General features: G+C 35.9%; 1 protein-coding gene across 1 annotated transcript in view; it reads right to left on the reverse strand.

Annotated features, from left to right (window-relative positions):
- The window catches only part of LOC108966442 (homeobox protein 5), a 119959-nt gene that overhangs the window by 49009 nt on the left and 54192 nt on the right, over positions 1-16758 (reverse strand). The gene's annotated exons all lie outside the window — the stretch shown is intronic.

Here is a 16758-nt window from a genome sequence, read left to right on the forward strand (position 1 = left end):
AAATAAATTAATTTACTTTCAATTTTTTTTAACCGTTAGCTTGATTATTTCTAATTATCACATTAATTAAAATCATTAGCAAAATTTTAATCATTTTTTTATTAGCAGTCCTCATAAAAAACTTTTCTCTTATAAATTTGAAAAAAAAAAATTGTTTTTGAAAAATAAATAACGAACGATTTTTAATTTTTTTTAATAACAATTCTATAAATAACTTATACATGTATTCACAAAAAATTATAACTAGACATCGACCTAAACACGCATCACTCAATTTCCCACAGGGTTAGTTGCTGTGCGAGCGCCGCACTATCTTTACGCTCATATACGCTTATGTCACTTGAAATCTTTAGAATTTGAAAATGAAGAATAAAGGACTTTTGTGCCACATTGACTCCCCTTTAAGCCTTTATAAGCAGATAAAATGACAACTGCGTGTGTGTGAGTGCAGCATTAATGCCTTGTAAGCCATAAACATATTGCTCGCCTTGACATTAAACGCATATATATTTTTAAACTATTCATCTTTTGGACATTAACATGCATTAATCATATGCTGCACGAGCAAAGTTTCGAATGATGTTAACCGAAACTTGCGTCAACTGTAAAAAGTTCGCTAGGTCGTACATGTCGCGTTTTAGGTTACTCATACGCCCTCGCACACGCACATTAAGCATTCTGCAACACCTTCGGAAGGCATAAATCGCACAAAGCCTTCAAATATATGCATACGTATGCGTATAAATAATGCCAGTAAACCTTAACTCGCAGTTTTAACCCTTCCACAACGAATTCGGCGTACTTTAGGCATTTCGAGCGCTCTCATACACTTTGTGTCTGCTTTGCTTGCGTGTAAATGTATGTAGAAGGCATAAAAGTAAAGGTGTTGAAGTTAGCGGCAGGCATGTGAATCAACCAACGCGTGTATACCGTTGTGTGTACTTGAATGTGTGGCAACACCGCCTAGTCGCCGCTGAGCAGCTAACCTTATTTTCCTAAATCTGTCACCTCAAACGGATTGAATTACATTTTGCGGTCTATCGCTAAGTTGCGTTGAGGGTTGTTTGGCGGCTTACTTGACTAGCTCAGCTAGTCTGTCTGTCAACCTGATGAAATTCGGTTGGTTATCATATGAAATCGAAAAAACGAATACGTTGGCTCACGAGAAACCACACGTACTCTAGTAGACGACACACTTGAGGTCTGGCGTTGCGGCAAAATTAAAAAAAAAAAAAAAAACAAAAAAGGGGAGCAGCGCATTGATGAATGTATCAAGTAAAGCACCGCGCATAGGAAGAGGTTAATAAACTCAAATTCATGGTACTAGCAATAATTCAAATAAACTCGGAGTATTTCGCCATTCATGTATGTGTGGCTTTTAATGTGATGGCACTTTACAGGTCAGTAAGACAGGCGGTCGGAAGGGTGGACCGTATGTGAAGATAGAGAGATTTGCATAACATAAATTGCATATCAATTCGACCAATATATACATATATGTTTACATAGGCGGTTATAGTTAGCCCTTAATGACTTAACGGTTTCAAATATAATTACGCCTCCGAAATAAGCTTTGAGTCAATGTAGGCTTTCATAAATGTTGTCGAGAGCCTCTGCTGTTGTTGTTGTTGTGTAACGGCAGAATTCTGCCGAGTTGACAGTCCTTGGCCGGATAAAAATCCGGGTCCGTTCCGGTTTTCGTAGACCCGACTGTCGTGGGAACGAGCCTCTGCTCGTTAAACATGCTTTAAAGTGTCATCTTAAAAAAAAAACTAAAAGCGTGTGACATATATTTCGTGATGTTTGTAAAATAATATATTTAACTAAAGACTTCTCACTTAAAACTTATGATAAGACCGTCACAAAACAACGATGAATTTCAGCAAACATATCCACTGACTTTCAGGAATATTGCTCAGTTTTAACAGTGTAGAGGGTAGAAGCTCAATTACAGGTATGCAAATTAGGTATATAGGAATCAGATAAAGACAAGAAAGGACTATTTAATTCGCTGGCATTCATAAAATTTGTTATAATATTATAAAATTGGCAAGGACGACTGGCTGTTGGGCTGAATACGTACAAGGTACAGACAGTTCCATATAGAACAGTAAGAGATAGCTTTAGTAAAAAGAGTGATGAAGGCAACCAAAAACTTGACGAGAACCCTTCAGACTGTAAAAGAAAGTGAGTCTTGCGATGGGGATTCATTACTTGATATACACCACAGTGTAAATTTGACCCGAACTGGTCCACGTAAACTACGCGTACAAACAATGAAATGAAAAATATTTTTCCTGGATAAAACCTCTTATTGTGTTCGTGCGAAGTCAAATTCGGCTCAAATTTGATACTGAGTGTATGAAACTTTGATAAAAAGAAACTCTATATACTTAAGTATAGTATACGAGTATGTATGTATTTTGAATATTTTCAGATTTTGAGAACAACCGTTAGCTGAATTATTATACTTTGGGCAACGTGTTGAAAACTATGTTTCAAATTATTTCATTAAAATAAACAGAAAAAAAATATATATATTAATGAAAAATTTCAAAGCCTCCATACATTTTGCAAAAAAAAAAATTAAATATTGTATGGCAAATTAAATTTGAACTCAAAGCAATAAAAAAAAAACCATAAAATCAAATAATAAAGCAACCCAAAACCTGAGGGCATAAGTATCACAGCACTAACCACCGTTACAAATTTTATTTAAGTTATAACATTTGCATCAAGGCGCTGTAAAGATATTCTCTTTGATGCTCTTCACACATTGTTTTCTTAAAAATTCTATGTAAAAAGCAACAACAACAAAAAAAGTAAAAGCTTCATGGTCTTTCAAGTTCACATTGCCACTCGTTGCTAGAAATTTATTTGCAGGCATATCATTAAATCATTAATTTTTCTTTTAATTAAACAAATTTTTATTGGCCGAGTGGCAAACAAATTAATTTTATAGCGGAACGCGGTCATAATGGAATCGCAGATAAAGGTTGGTGTGCGGCGCTTTGTAAATAGAATGCTTGTAAATGCCTGTTTGCATGAATGTAAATATGTCTTCATGCATATGTATGTGTGTACATGCTAAAATTGACAACACAATTGTATACATATTGAACGTCAGCCTTGCCACAGACAGAGTATGCCAATTATTGATTTTTTGCAATGTGCCACGCGCAATGAATGCCGCAGTGCTACATACATATATACAGTTATAAACAAATATGTATGTACATATGTATCTACATTGAATTAAATAAAATACTCTTACACAACAAGAATGATGTTTGTCTTTTAATGCCCCATTTCTATTCAATTTATATTACAGCATTACCCAAGCACAAACATACATACACCTATATACCGTAATATATAAAATATATATGTGTTTTGTGTAATAAAATTGTCTAAGTTTGCTTTATCCCCACCGTGACACTGATTTGTGGTCGCTTTTGCCTTCAATTGCTCGCAAGTTCGGTTGTATTTTGATTCGTTGGCGCCACAATTTGTCCTTTTCAGAGTCAAATTGTTTTAAAATCACACTCTGCCACACAGTGTGAGCGTTAGCTGCTTGCAATGGCCGCCACTAAGAAATAATAATATGTAATTTTGCTAATTTTATCGGTCTTAAAGCGTTTACGTGTATACATATATAAGTATGTATATACTTATGGATGGGTATGTATGTACATACAGAACGGTATATTAATATTTATGGTCAATTTTAGTTTTGATTTCCTCGTTGCTGCAATTATTTGTAGTGTCTTATTCATTTACAGAATATATACTAAGGTGTCTTGGTCATGGAACCATCGCCACAATGAACATAAGTTTCCATATTTTTCTGAAGCAGCGATATTTCGAAAACATTTGAAATATGCATTCATTTAGTCTCAATGGAGAACAATCAATCCTGTCACTATTAATGTATTTAAAAAATTTAATATTAATCATTATTATTTTATAATTATATATTAAATATTATCGAAAAAATACTTTGGGAAACGTGACGTGGGAACCGCCAGTGATCAGCAAAACCATTTATTTTCCAAATAGTTGATCCTAGCAACACGTAGCGGAAAAATTTGTAGGCTCGATTTTTTGTTGTTGTAATAGACGGAAATAAGTTTCGAAATATTCTGCTGAACGAATAAAGATCCGAGTTCATTCCAGCTATGATAATATCAGATCATCCCCATCCGAATGCGCATACTAAATCCATGAGTCCACATTGAGCCACGCTCAACAATTCTATATTACGCAGTGGTTCGAATCTGTTAAATAGTCACGTTCTTTGAGCCTTCGCTTATATAACCTCGACGATGTCGAACTTATTGGATCTCACTAGGCTATTGGGAATCTAAGAATTAATATTTTTTTTTGCATTTTTTCAGACTCTTTTTATCTTTAAGGGGTTTCTCGAGTTTACGGGTTTCGAATTTGTATTGCTTTATTAAATTTTACAACACCTCTAAAATATTGTCCTAAATTTTCAAGTTGATCCCAGTATTAGTTTCAGAGATTCAACTTTGAGAACTTGTGCGCTCGAGGCTAGCTAGGCTAAGCGCGCCGTATTTAAACGCGTTGTTGAAGTCGATTGGTAAGATTTCTCGAGAACTACTCAACGGATTTTCATGAAAGTTTTGTCTTTCGATTACAACTATTTGAAAAAAAGATGTCGCGAAATTTTCAATGAAATTTTAATTTTTTTGTTCTAAGCAAATTCACATGGTCGTAATGATATATAGATAGTGACATATAACTAGAAGTTCTGGACATCGCCGCGGACAAGCGTCTTTAGCTGCCTAAGTGGGATTATATGTGGTCTCACTAAGAGTCATTCCGTTAACCCAACTTAACCTAAGTTACGATATTTTAATTCTGTTTTAGCAAAAAAATATATGGGGTTGTTTCCATCACCTATATAAAAAAAATTATACTGAAGGAAACTAAGTTAACTTAATCATAAAACAGTTCGATTATTCATGAATGCAAAATTTCTGCAAGTATTCGTTTTCGGCATTTGAAGTCTTATACATATGCTATATTATTGTTTATAAAATTTTACAAAATTTTGGAGATATACTTTAACTTACTTATAGTGTTAATAAAATCAGTTTTATTTGGTTGCTTACCTGTAAAATAAGAAGAATTTTGTTTAGTAAATGTTTGATGCAAGTGTATTAGGCTTTAATAAGAGAAAAATAAATGGCTTAATAAAAGATGATCTATTTCGACGTTCCCTACTTTTTTAAAGAAAAAAACATAGAAAATTCAAATTTCACGGAGAACATTTATTATCGTTCGAAAGTGACTCGAAATTTTCTCTTTCAAATGTTACAAAGTTTACACCCTGAGCCACGGCTACTATATTTTCTTCACTGCGCGGTAGACGTGGTCTATTCGGTCGAATATTATCCAATAATAAATGCTGGGTCTCAAGATTAGTATGCTCAGTATGCCGATGATATTGACCATAAGTTGAGCAAACACATACGTTACAGATCGTGAATTTTCGTAATAAAGTTGAACGATAAGTAAGTGGTGTTCAGGCGTAAGTCTTTGCAATATGAAATGCCAAACAATATTGAACGAAAATAACATGACAGCTTGACACGGCACCACGCATAAATTGCAAAAAAAATGCAATTGAAAATGATCTTCTGCTTGGATCACCCGTTATATGTAATATTAACAGAATACTAGTAGAAAATAATGGATAGTAGAGGCAGTTAAGACCTTTTAATAATAGCCGTGTTTTAATTAACTATCATTAGCTAAATCAAGGACAAATAAAACGTGCTTAGCCAAGTTCATATATTCGCTTAAAATTGAATTGTGTTGGCAATGCGGACAAGAACAATCAGCTGATATATAATTTAGTTTGAAGATTCAAATTTGTAAACGGAATATTAATATACTATACAATTATATTTATTTTATTTATTTGAGGCCTAGAATACAAAAATCTGAAAACTTGTATTCATATTTGTCTGAATTTTAACTCAACACTCATCCAAAAAATCTGTAATTTTGGTTTGTTTACATTTTCATCTGCCAAAATGAGGTTTCTCGCCATTGCCAACTACTTTCTTTTTTTTTTTTTGGAAAATACCTAACTATTGTGAATGAAAACAAGAAAAAACGTTAACTTCGGTTGCACCCTTCACATGTGCATTTCTTTTAGTAACTATGTGTTCAGTTTGTATGGAAACTATATGCTATAGTAATCCGATATGAAAAATTTTTTCTGATATTATATTGTTGTCTTAGAGAATAATCTTTACCATTTCGTGAATGTATCTTGTTAAATGTAAAAGATTTCCATACAAGAACTTGATTCTGATTGTATGGCAGCTATATGCTATAGTGGTACGATATCGGCAGTTCCGACAAATGACGTTTGCGAAATTTCAAAACGATATCTTAAAAACTGAGGGACTAGTTCATATATTATATATACAGACAGATGGACAGACAGACAGACATGGCTAAATCGACTCAGCTCAACATACTGATCATGATCAGGGTCCGACGCTTCCTTCTGGGTGTTACAAACTTCGTGGTCAATCAAAACACGCCTAATATGAAATTCATTACATAGGTTATCTTGTAGTGAAACAACAAAATATTATAAGACATCAAGATATTCAACGATCTCTAAGTAAACTATTGGCAAACCTATCTAAAAATAGCTATAAGGTCATAACAGAAAACTGAAAAGCGGTCAGCAGTGATACTATAAAGCCACCGATCACCGAAGGAGAGCGAAGGGTCTAAAAACCAAACTAGTCCACGTTTTTTAACTTACTTTTCAATTTTATATTTTAGTACAAAGACAAAGAAGAACGCTGCTAATTTTAAGTAACAACAATAAAGCCAAAGTTCGGCGGTAGCAAAGTAACAAAACAAGCTGTAAAAAATTGGGTGACGAATGGTATTTAGTTTACCATAAAATTGTGGCATTTGCAGTGCTGTAAAGCGACATGTTTGTATGTTTATTGGTTTCACCAAAAATGTTCGAGTGACCGCAACAGAAAGGAGCAGGCGAGAACTGCGCGAAAAAGAATATTTCAATAAACAACTTCCCAGCAACAACAATTTCTCGTGTTAAGAGTTTGCGAAGTGACGTCGGATACTTTGGTGCATAGAAAGTATATAGTAGTATATATGTATGTATTGGCGAGTTCACTCTAAATGGCTGCAAAGGGCGACCAAAGACCGACCGACCGACCGCATTTCAAGTGAACTAAAAATATGCGAATTCGCTGCTGCCCTTAGCAGTAGAGTTGTTCATGTTGACGTCGTTATATTTCGCTTCTATTTTCTTATTTCTTTTCTACGTTCCAGCCCCAGGAGCGTTGAGGCGGTATAATTAAAATTGCTTGCGTAGTGTCAAAGTGGTAAAGAAATTAAATTGCGGGCAAATGTTATTAAAAGAAATGCGCACAAATTTGTAAGAATGAGCGTGTGTGGGTGTATATGTGAATGTGTATATGTATTTGCAACAACTATTGGTATGCATACATTTTTCCAACAACTATTAGCAAGAAAGGGGGCCAAAACAACCATACAATCACCCACAAAAGCGAGAAGAAAGTGACGTTTTGGCTAGATCTTGGGAAACTCCCAGCTCGCTTTTAACAAATAACACACCATCACTACTCTCTCACTTTCTTCCACAATACCAATTGTAAGAGTTGCCTTTGGCTTTAATATTTACTCCGACAAGTTGTTACTAAAAGTACGAGCACAACTAACGTCACCGCCTTAGCCAGTGTAGTGGTTGAGCGCTTTCTATAAAATCAAGCAGGAATTTTAATTACGGTAATGGAAATTCATGCGGACGGAAATGCAAGACAACTGCGACTACTATGACAACAACAACCATGACTACGACCACAAGTTCTGGAGTGGTCGGGGCATGCTTTCACACTGCAATGGTTGCCAAACGTTTACATAGACAAGGGGAGAGATTGCGAATGAGAGCGATAGGGAGCGCGGCGAATGCCCATCCTCCAGGATTTAATTAAATTCGAAGTTTCAGTGTAGTTAATGTAGTCGAAAAATGTTTGTTAAAAATAAACATCAACAGCTTAAGTTATCAAACAAACTTGTAAAACCGCTTAATAACTTAAAAGAAGCAAAGGAGCGAGAATGGAGCGCAATAACGCGCAACAAAATGCATATGACCGTTAACATATGCAACTCTGTATGAAATGATTGCATTTGCTATTAGTCAGCGACATCGTCGGAGATTAAATGTGTGGCAATATCTTTCGCAAATGTCACATTATGATGGCAGATATTGGGAGGGAGTGGAAATCTTGTCGTCGTTTATGAACGTTTTATGAACAGTAACTATCCTCTTCAGAAATGGATCGGTTGTTTTGGGATACAGCAGCGATTAGCAGATAGAAATTCAGTTTATGAGGGTCTTTCAAATAGAGCTTTATTATTAGGTCTACAACTTTGCTTCCGCCGTTTTCCAATAGATGTCTCTAGGGTCAAGCACTGGTCGATTAAATCGTTTTATATCGATCTTGGACATTTGTGTCAACATTAACCCAACAAAATATTTGTAGAGATCTGTTAGCATCCCAAACTTATTCTCAACTGAAAAAGTCACTGTCTGAACCGAATTTTCGACATTTGCGCGAAATTTTGCTTTTCTTTTTTAATTGCCGTCCATTCTTTACTGAGCCTGACACATACATTGATAATACCATTACTCTACTACTACCGTCTATATGACTTTTATTAGGTTTTAAAAAAATATCGAATTTTTGTAAAGCAACTTGTGTTTGTTTACATAAAAATGTATCATAAAGCATTTCGTGTGTTAAGCATTGCTTTTTGAGGGAATAAGGGAAAACACTTTTTTTTATACAATAAAGCCTTAAATTTACAAAAAAAAGTGCGGAAGCAAAGTTGTAGATCTAATACATTTGTTTTATTTATTTACATTTGAGCCGCATACCAGTCTTTTTACTTTTATCGAAGAAAAATTGTAAAATATTTGTATGGTTATAGAAGAAGAATATTCCTAAACCCGTCGTCCTATCGAAGGAAATTTTTGACTTGAATAGTTTTCGTTGGATTTGGACAATTTTTTGCCATAGGGCATACTCTAAAAACTTTATTGCTGTAAAGTTGCATCCCAGTTTATTAAATGCTTCTTGATTTCTACACTCGAAAGGAAAAAATCTGATTGATTTTAAAATTGTGCTATATAAGAAGTAGACGTCCCGATTTTGCCCTGAAACATAAAAATGTCAGATTTTAGTTGGAATCGGTCGGACGGGTCTCTAGATATTTGTTTTCACCTAGATACATATAGGTGGTGCCACACCCAATGACCAATTTGGACCCCGGATTCAATAAATCCCTTTCTGCGGGTGAAATTTAATCTCTCTGGTAGTTAGTTATTTATCTATCGTGCTATTAAAAGTTTTTAACCATGGACGGGCAGTCGAATCGACTACTAAAGAACGTCCAGGGTTAACACTATCGTTATATGGGCAGTGAGTGTGATCCGACTTTATCCATTTTTACACTGTCTGTAAAAGTTATTAGAGGAATTGTCCTAAGCTTTAGTGGTCTAGGTCAACAAAATTTTACATATGTTAGAGTAGGGAAATCGATGACTTCAAATAATACAATTCGTTGACCTCTTATGAAAAATTGTGTTGCAAAGACAGAAATTTTGACCTTAGATGAATAAATGAGGATTGCATCGCGACCTAATGTCTATTGTGAATTCTGACCATAGCATTTCAGTACAAAGAGAATGAAGCGATACTTTAATTTAAAATTTGATCAGCTTTAAGAATAATAAGATTACAGAAACTTGTACGTTAATTGAAATGAAAAAAACTAAAATTATGGAAAAAGTTGTTTTTAACCTGTCTCCATAGACAACTTATAAACAGCGCGTTTATATTTAACTTGCAGAAATATCGCATAAAAGCCAAATGCCTCTCAGAAACATCTCTAAACTTGTTACAACTTTTATTTGCCGAATACCAGCAAGAAGTATACAACAAAAAAAATTTTCAAAAATCGCAAAACATTCAGCACCAACCACACATTACGTATTTGCATAACACTTTTCCGGAAAACACTTTCCTACACGAAAATTTTGCAACGAAGTGATAACGATTACAAAGCAGAAACGAAAATTATGCTAGCTGCAAGTCAAACCAAACCAATAAAGGCATGAGAACAAGGCTGCTACGCAAACAGACGACTGACTATATGGGCATCGATATGCAATCGAGAACAACAAAATTGTGGCACCAAAAACACGAAAAGAAAACAAACGTAAAAAACAAAGAAAAGTAAACAACAAGTCCAATACACAGCTTTTACAAGGGGGAGGGGCAGGTGTAATGTGTAGCAGCAGGAATTGCAATAGCAGGCAAGTATCCGCCAGCGCGTTGCTGCCGCATTTGCCAAAGCCGAATGGCAATCGAAGCGTGCAGCCGGAAAAACAACACCAGCACTAACACAACAGTGTGTTTACAGTTGTCCACAAATAGAGTTAGCAATCACAAGCAACAACAACAGCTGGGACCAACTTCTAGCAAAGGAGAAGCACTCGTACCAACCGTCGGCTAACAACTAAATACTACGCTGCCTACGAATGGAGCTGCAACAACACACACACATGTATGTATATACATGCACAAAGGTAGGTATGTATGTATAGCACGAGTGCTGCGCCAGGTACTTTCGCATTTATATTTGCCATGAGTAACTAAGCCATCTAGTACCGGCTCAGTAAACAGGCAAAATCCAGTTGTCGTTCAGGACGGATTACGTTTGGCAAATGTATTTGTTTTTGTTTTTCTATCTGTGTTTGTATTTGTTTTGTTATGTGTTTTTCTGTTGCTGTTGCTAGTAAGTCACTTTATGACATCGCCCGGTAGCGGCAATAACAAAGTAATGACAATTCTTGCGATAACAAAACGAGACACACACATACAGCTGCACAGATGCGCCTAGAAATAATTGTGAAAGCTGCTGCTGCTGTTGCTGCTGCAGCGGGGAAAACAAATCGAAGTGACCAACAAGCTGCGAATCTATAAGAATCACAATACCTGTCTCTTATACACATCTAGATGTGTATAAGAGACAGCACATACAGCTGCACAGATGCGCCTAGAAATAATTGTGAAAGCTGCTGCTGCTGTTGCTGCTGCAGCGGGGAAAACAAATCGAAGTGACCAACAAGCTGCGAATCTATAAGAATCACAATACAGAGCGAACGAACGGCCAAGAGCAGCTGGCAGATGATCAAACGAGCTGGCGGCTGGCCATAATACATTCCTATGCAGACGTACATACATATATACACACGGATGTAATGTATATAACTATATATGTTTGAATATAGGAGAGCGTGTGCGTCACTGGGTATCCGCAACAAAGTCAAGTCGAACAGAAATATACGACTTTGGCCTTCAACGTTCGCAAAGCTTTGCGAGAAAATGTCCATTCGTCTGTTCGTTCGACTGCCTGTCTGTCCTTAGTTGTCGGACGGCGTCTCTTGACCATAAGAAGCTGACTAATGCAGCATATCGTTAGGCAGTCGCTAGAACGGTTGAATTGGCGTTAGGATGCACAGATTTATTAAGGGGCCAGTAGGGTAATCTTGGCTGTTTTTTTTTTGACATTTTTTTCATAGATTTATTCTACAATAGTTTTTTTTCACATATCATGAGGTATATCGTGGAGCGTATAAACAAATTTTTTCGGAATTTTTTGATGACATCTGTCGGAGAAATGGCTGGGTGAATGAGATGCGTTTTTTCACTGGCGGACGCGATTTCTCATGTTTGGATCATTTGAAACCCAAAAACCCAATTTATTCTTAAAATATACTTGAATGGTTATCGTCCCTACTAGAATCATGAAAAAATGTTAATAAATTAAATAAAACAATAATTAACGTTTTTTTTTTAAATTTTTTTCCCATGTTTTTTTACATAAATTTTGTCATAACATTCTCAATATATTATAAAAAATTATGAATCTGATAGAGACGATAGCTAGGCGCTTTTTGAGCACTTAAAACAAACTTAAGCAAATCGGTTGAGTAGTTCGACCGGAATCATGTGCGCCAGTTTAAAAAAGTGTGTTTTGAGAAAAACACGTTTAAAGTGGGAGGTGTGCACTACGAGCGCTCCGAACGTCGAGCCGTTTCGAACCCTTCTAATGGTAAAGCGTTTCTATATTAATTCTAAGGGTATAAGGGAACAGAAAATGCAAGCAAATAAAATAAGGCGCTCGCAATCCAAAGTCGCCCAAGTCGAGGTTGGATTTTGCGAGCGTACAGCGAGAAATTATGACTGAAATCGGACTAGTCGGAAAAAGACTAGCTCATTCAGAGTTGCAATTTGGTGAGCGTACAACTAGAGATTACTGACTGAAATCGAACTAGTCGTAAAAATACTAGTTCGTTCAGAGATGAAATTTTGCCAGCTATTGAATGAAATCGTACTAGTCCTGAAAAACTAGTACATAAGTAGACTTTTTTGAAGTGAAAGTGGACTAGTCCGAAAAAGACCATACTTGGCCAATTGTAAAACGTTTTAGAAAAGAGTTATGGCACTGAATTGATACAAGTTAACATACTTATTTTAAGCAGTTAAACATTCTAAGCTTTAATTACAAGGAATGTCAGGCCGCTATAATTTTCGGGACTTTGGGTCCATAAAATATCCAAATTTTTTGTTTATGTTGAACTAATAACGCCAAAAATGCTCTACTTGCAAGGAAAATATCTAAATACCAGGCCTTGCTGCTCATACCTTTATATGATACAGATTCAATATATCGTCACCTAAAATGCAAGATGGTGTAATATCACTTTTCATAAGTGTACGGCGAAGGAAAAGCGATATAATAGAAACCATTCATATTAAAACAAAAGTTTTGGTTATTAAATGGTTATTATAACTGGTTATAAAATGGTTATTATAACTGTATATAAAATGGTCATTATAACTTATATATCGGCTATTTTAATGGCTATATATTAGTTATTTATAAATCACAGCGAAAGCTTAAAATTTTATACATATACATGCATAGAACTCAATTTCGATTTATTTGATGAAACGTTGTTTTGCATTTTAGGCGACGCCATGTAGATATATTTCTCGGCGCATAATGTCATTTGGTAACTCAGTTTCTGTACATAAGTGAAATAAGGTCAGCAACAGCATTGCAACTTGCCAAATGGAGTTGTGGCAGCAAAAACCATTACCTACTAGAGCAAGTTGAAGCTCCAACAACTGCCAGTCAAAGAACTGCTTAGTTGTTTTCCTGCTTTTGCCGTTAAAAGAAGGCTAAGAACGTAAAAGGCTAATCGAGGCGGAGCAAGAAAAGAATTAGAGCAGTGATGGGAACGAGCGAGCAGAGCAAAAACTGCAGCACACGGCAAAAAGTGCGCACAAATGCTGAAAATAGCCAAAAAAAAAAAAAAAAAAAAAAAAAAAAAAAAAAAAAAAAAAAAAANAAAAAAAAAAAAAAAAAAAAAAAAAAAAAAAAAAAAAAAAAATACAACAACAAAAAAGCAAAAATAATGTTAAAAAAATTTCATCAAAAAAAAAAAAAAAACCAAATACCAAAACTTCAAAAATAAAACAATTCTAAATATAAGGCAATACCGCCTTCATAGCTTGGATGAGCTGCATACGTAGAAGGATGCCAACACAAAGCAACAAAAAGAAAGTAATTCAATTGCCAAAATATAGAGCAAAAGAAAATGACGAAAATATGCCAATTTAAAATCAAATTGTTTTAAGTACATACTTATTTGGAACTTAATGGCTGGCAGTAAGTGCTGCAGCAAAAGCAGCAGCAGTGATTTTGTTGCCTTAAGCGGCTATTTGAGGCAAAAAGGTTTTACTAAACTCGTATTGCTTTTTTAATGTACAATGCAGCGATCGTGATTCGTAACGGAATTAATAATTGAAATGCGTCGAAAATTGCCCTTGATAAATGTTACAAAACAAAATTTTATTTCCCAAATCGTTTTGAGAAACTTCGCCTACCAATCGAGAGTTTGCAGAAGCTCCTGAGAGCGCTATGATTATAGTGAAACGTATTCTTTTTCTTGTATAGTTTTATCTTTGTTGGTATATTTTATAGTGACCGGAGTTCATTCGGATAGTGAGTTCCTCTCACCAGGAAAAAACCTTTGGACTTGAACAAAGTATAAAGGGACCAGAACGTTTTGATGCACGGTGGATGGTGGATCGGTCGATTAAGAACTCACGCGCCTCTCACTTTGCATCGAGTTTTCACATATACGAAGTGACAAAAATATAGCAGCTGTGGTTGGGAGTGTACACGAATACAGTTGAGGATTCGACGACGTTCGCAGCAACTTCGACGGACGTATGGAACCATTTGGCGCATTCTAATAATACATTAATGCATTAATTTAAAATACAGCTTGTGTAAGAACTAAAGCCGTACGACCTTGCTTGATATCGCTTCGCTCTATGGCCTCTTGAAAAGAACCGAAGTTTTCGAGCCAGATTTTGTTCAGCTATAAGGCCCATTTCTGGCTCAATGGGTATGTAAATGAGCAAAATTTGCTGCATTTGGGAGGAGCAATCTAAAGAGATTAAAGAGCTGCCATTTCATCCAGAAAAACCACGGTTTGGTGTGGCTTGTGGGCCAGTGGAATCATCGGTCCATATTTCTTCAAAAATGATGCCGGTGAGAACGTAACCATCAATGGCCTGAAATTGAAGCTCTTATCTCAGCGACATTTTGTTTCAACAAGACGTTGCCACTTCCTATACATCGCATCAATTTATGGATTTATTGAGAGAACACTTCATTGAGCAGATAATTTCACGTTTTTGGCCGGTTCATTGGTCAACAAGATCGTGTGATATCACAAGGTTAGACTTTTTCTGTTGGGATAAGTGAAGTCTGAAGTCTATGCGGACAATCCCGCTTGGATTCAGGCATTGTAGCAAAACATCACGTGTGTCATTTGCCAGTGACCAGTCAAGTGCTCGAACGGGTCATCGAAATTTGGATTCAACGGATGGACCATCTGATACATAACGGCGGCCAACATTCAAAATACATAACTTTCAAAAGACCAATGCATAAAAATGTTTTCTTGAATGATAATAATTGTTCCCTATTACATTTGAGGTATGTGTTTTTCTTATAAAAAAAAAAAAGTAGGGATCTCCATTTACTTCAAAAATCGACCAAGCGCTCTGAGCTTGCCACAAATTTGTGGAGGCGACTGATATCAAATAACTCTCTTTCACCACGTTCACCGAAAATATGACTATTGCAAAGGCTGGATTATGGAAGAGAAAGATTGCGGATGATTCTACCTCACCCTCTTTCTTGGAACTTTAACTTTTAGCGTCTGATAAGATTTTGAGTCTAACCGCATGTACGACTTTTAGACAATGTCTAAGTATCTCTTGCGCTTTACTTAAGGCTGGAATAATCTCATAGTCGCATAGTTAAGCTCAGGCGAGGTCCAAACCTTGAATAGGAGAGAACAAGGGAAAGATATTGCACTTTGGAGCAACACTATACAATATATCTACTGCAACTAGTAGTAACTTTTATTCGCGGTATACTTCTCTTTTATCTTATGCATATCATAGTAGGAAGTAAAGGGAAAATATGCCAATGAATTAAAGATATAAAAATCCTTTGATAAATTACTCCATATATTTTTAGCACAATTGACAACTTGGCAATTCGATTTAAAATGTACCTCGTTAAGAAACAGAGAGAGAAAGAGATCGTTAGCGGGGTGAAACAAAAGCCTCGAAGCGAGGTCATACAGCGAATTTGAAATTCTATTGAGTTCAGCCAACATTACTAACCTCATTTCATTTGCTTATGAGCGCAAACAAACATTCCCAACTGAAAGTATTCAACAAAATTATGCAGATTTCATTACTTTGTGTGCCCAACAGCGGAGAGTGAGGAGTGTGCCAGTAGTTTAAGGTACATTAGTGGGAGATAGAGATTTGTTGAAACTCTTTAATATTAATTCGCTCGGAGTGTTTTTGTGTGTAGCTGCAATTTGCGCTACGCTGTTTGTGGCATGTTGGCGAAGCGCGACTGACTCCGAGTTCATGGCTGTTTGGGCGTCGGTGCGTGTCGCAGTTTATTGTAGACCGCATACGTAGCTCCTCTGGCGCATTAACAGTTAGTTTTACTGTTAGTTTCCACAACATCACACAGCCAAAACACACGCCCATGCAACCACGCAACACACCTGCACTTGTGTGTACCCGAAGCGACGCGGCTGGCTGCTTGCCTAACAGTGTTTACTTTGTAGCTTTCTTACGCCGACAAGCGTTTCTAAAACTTACTCAGTACATAATTACACAGTTGTCTAGTATGTGCTTTGCTGGCACCTTTCCATGTTTACTTTCGAAATTGAAGGAGAAAAAATCGATTGTCTCATTGCAATGCGGTTTTGGTAAATAAATATGAAATTCCGGAGGATTTCACAAGTAATTTCTCAATTTCTTAAAACAAAAAGACAGCAGTGTAGAGAGTTGTTTTTATTTTTATTTTTTTGTGGTGTACTTCACAATTATTGCACCTTTCATGCGGTTAGACCTCGATGGGGACCTTAAATGATCCGCTATCGGTTTTTCTGAGGAAATATTTATATTTTACAGTTGTTCGGATTTCTAATGTTAAATTTCGGTATTAAGACTGAGTGAGAGTCATAAGAGTTTA

The sequence above is a fragment of the Bactrocera latifrons genome, unplaced genomic scaffold (genome assembly GCF_001853355.1).
Source record: "Bactrocera latifrons isolate USDA-ARS-PBARC rearing strain unplaced genomic scaffold, ASM185335v1 scaffold_16, whole genome shotgun sequence".
Lineage (NCBI taxonomy): Eukaryota > Metazoa > Arthropoda > Insecta > Diptera > Tephritidae > Bactrocera > Bactrocera latifrons.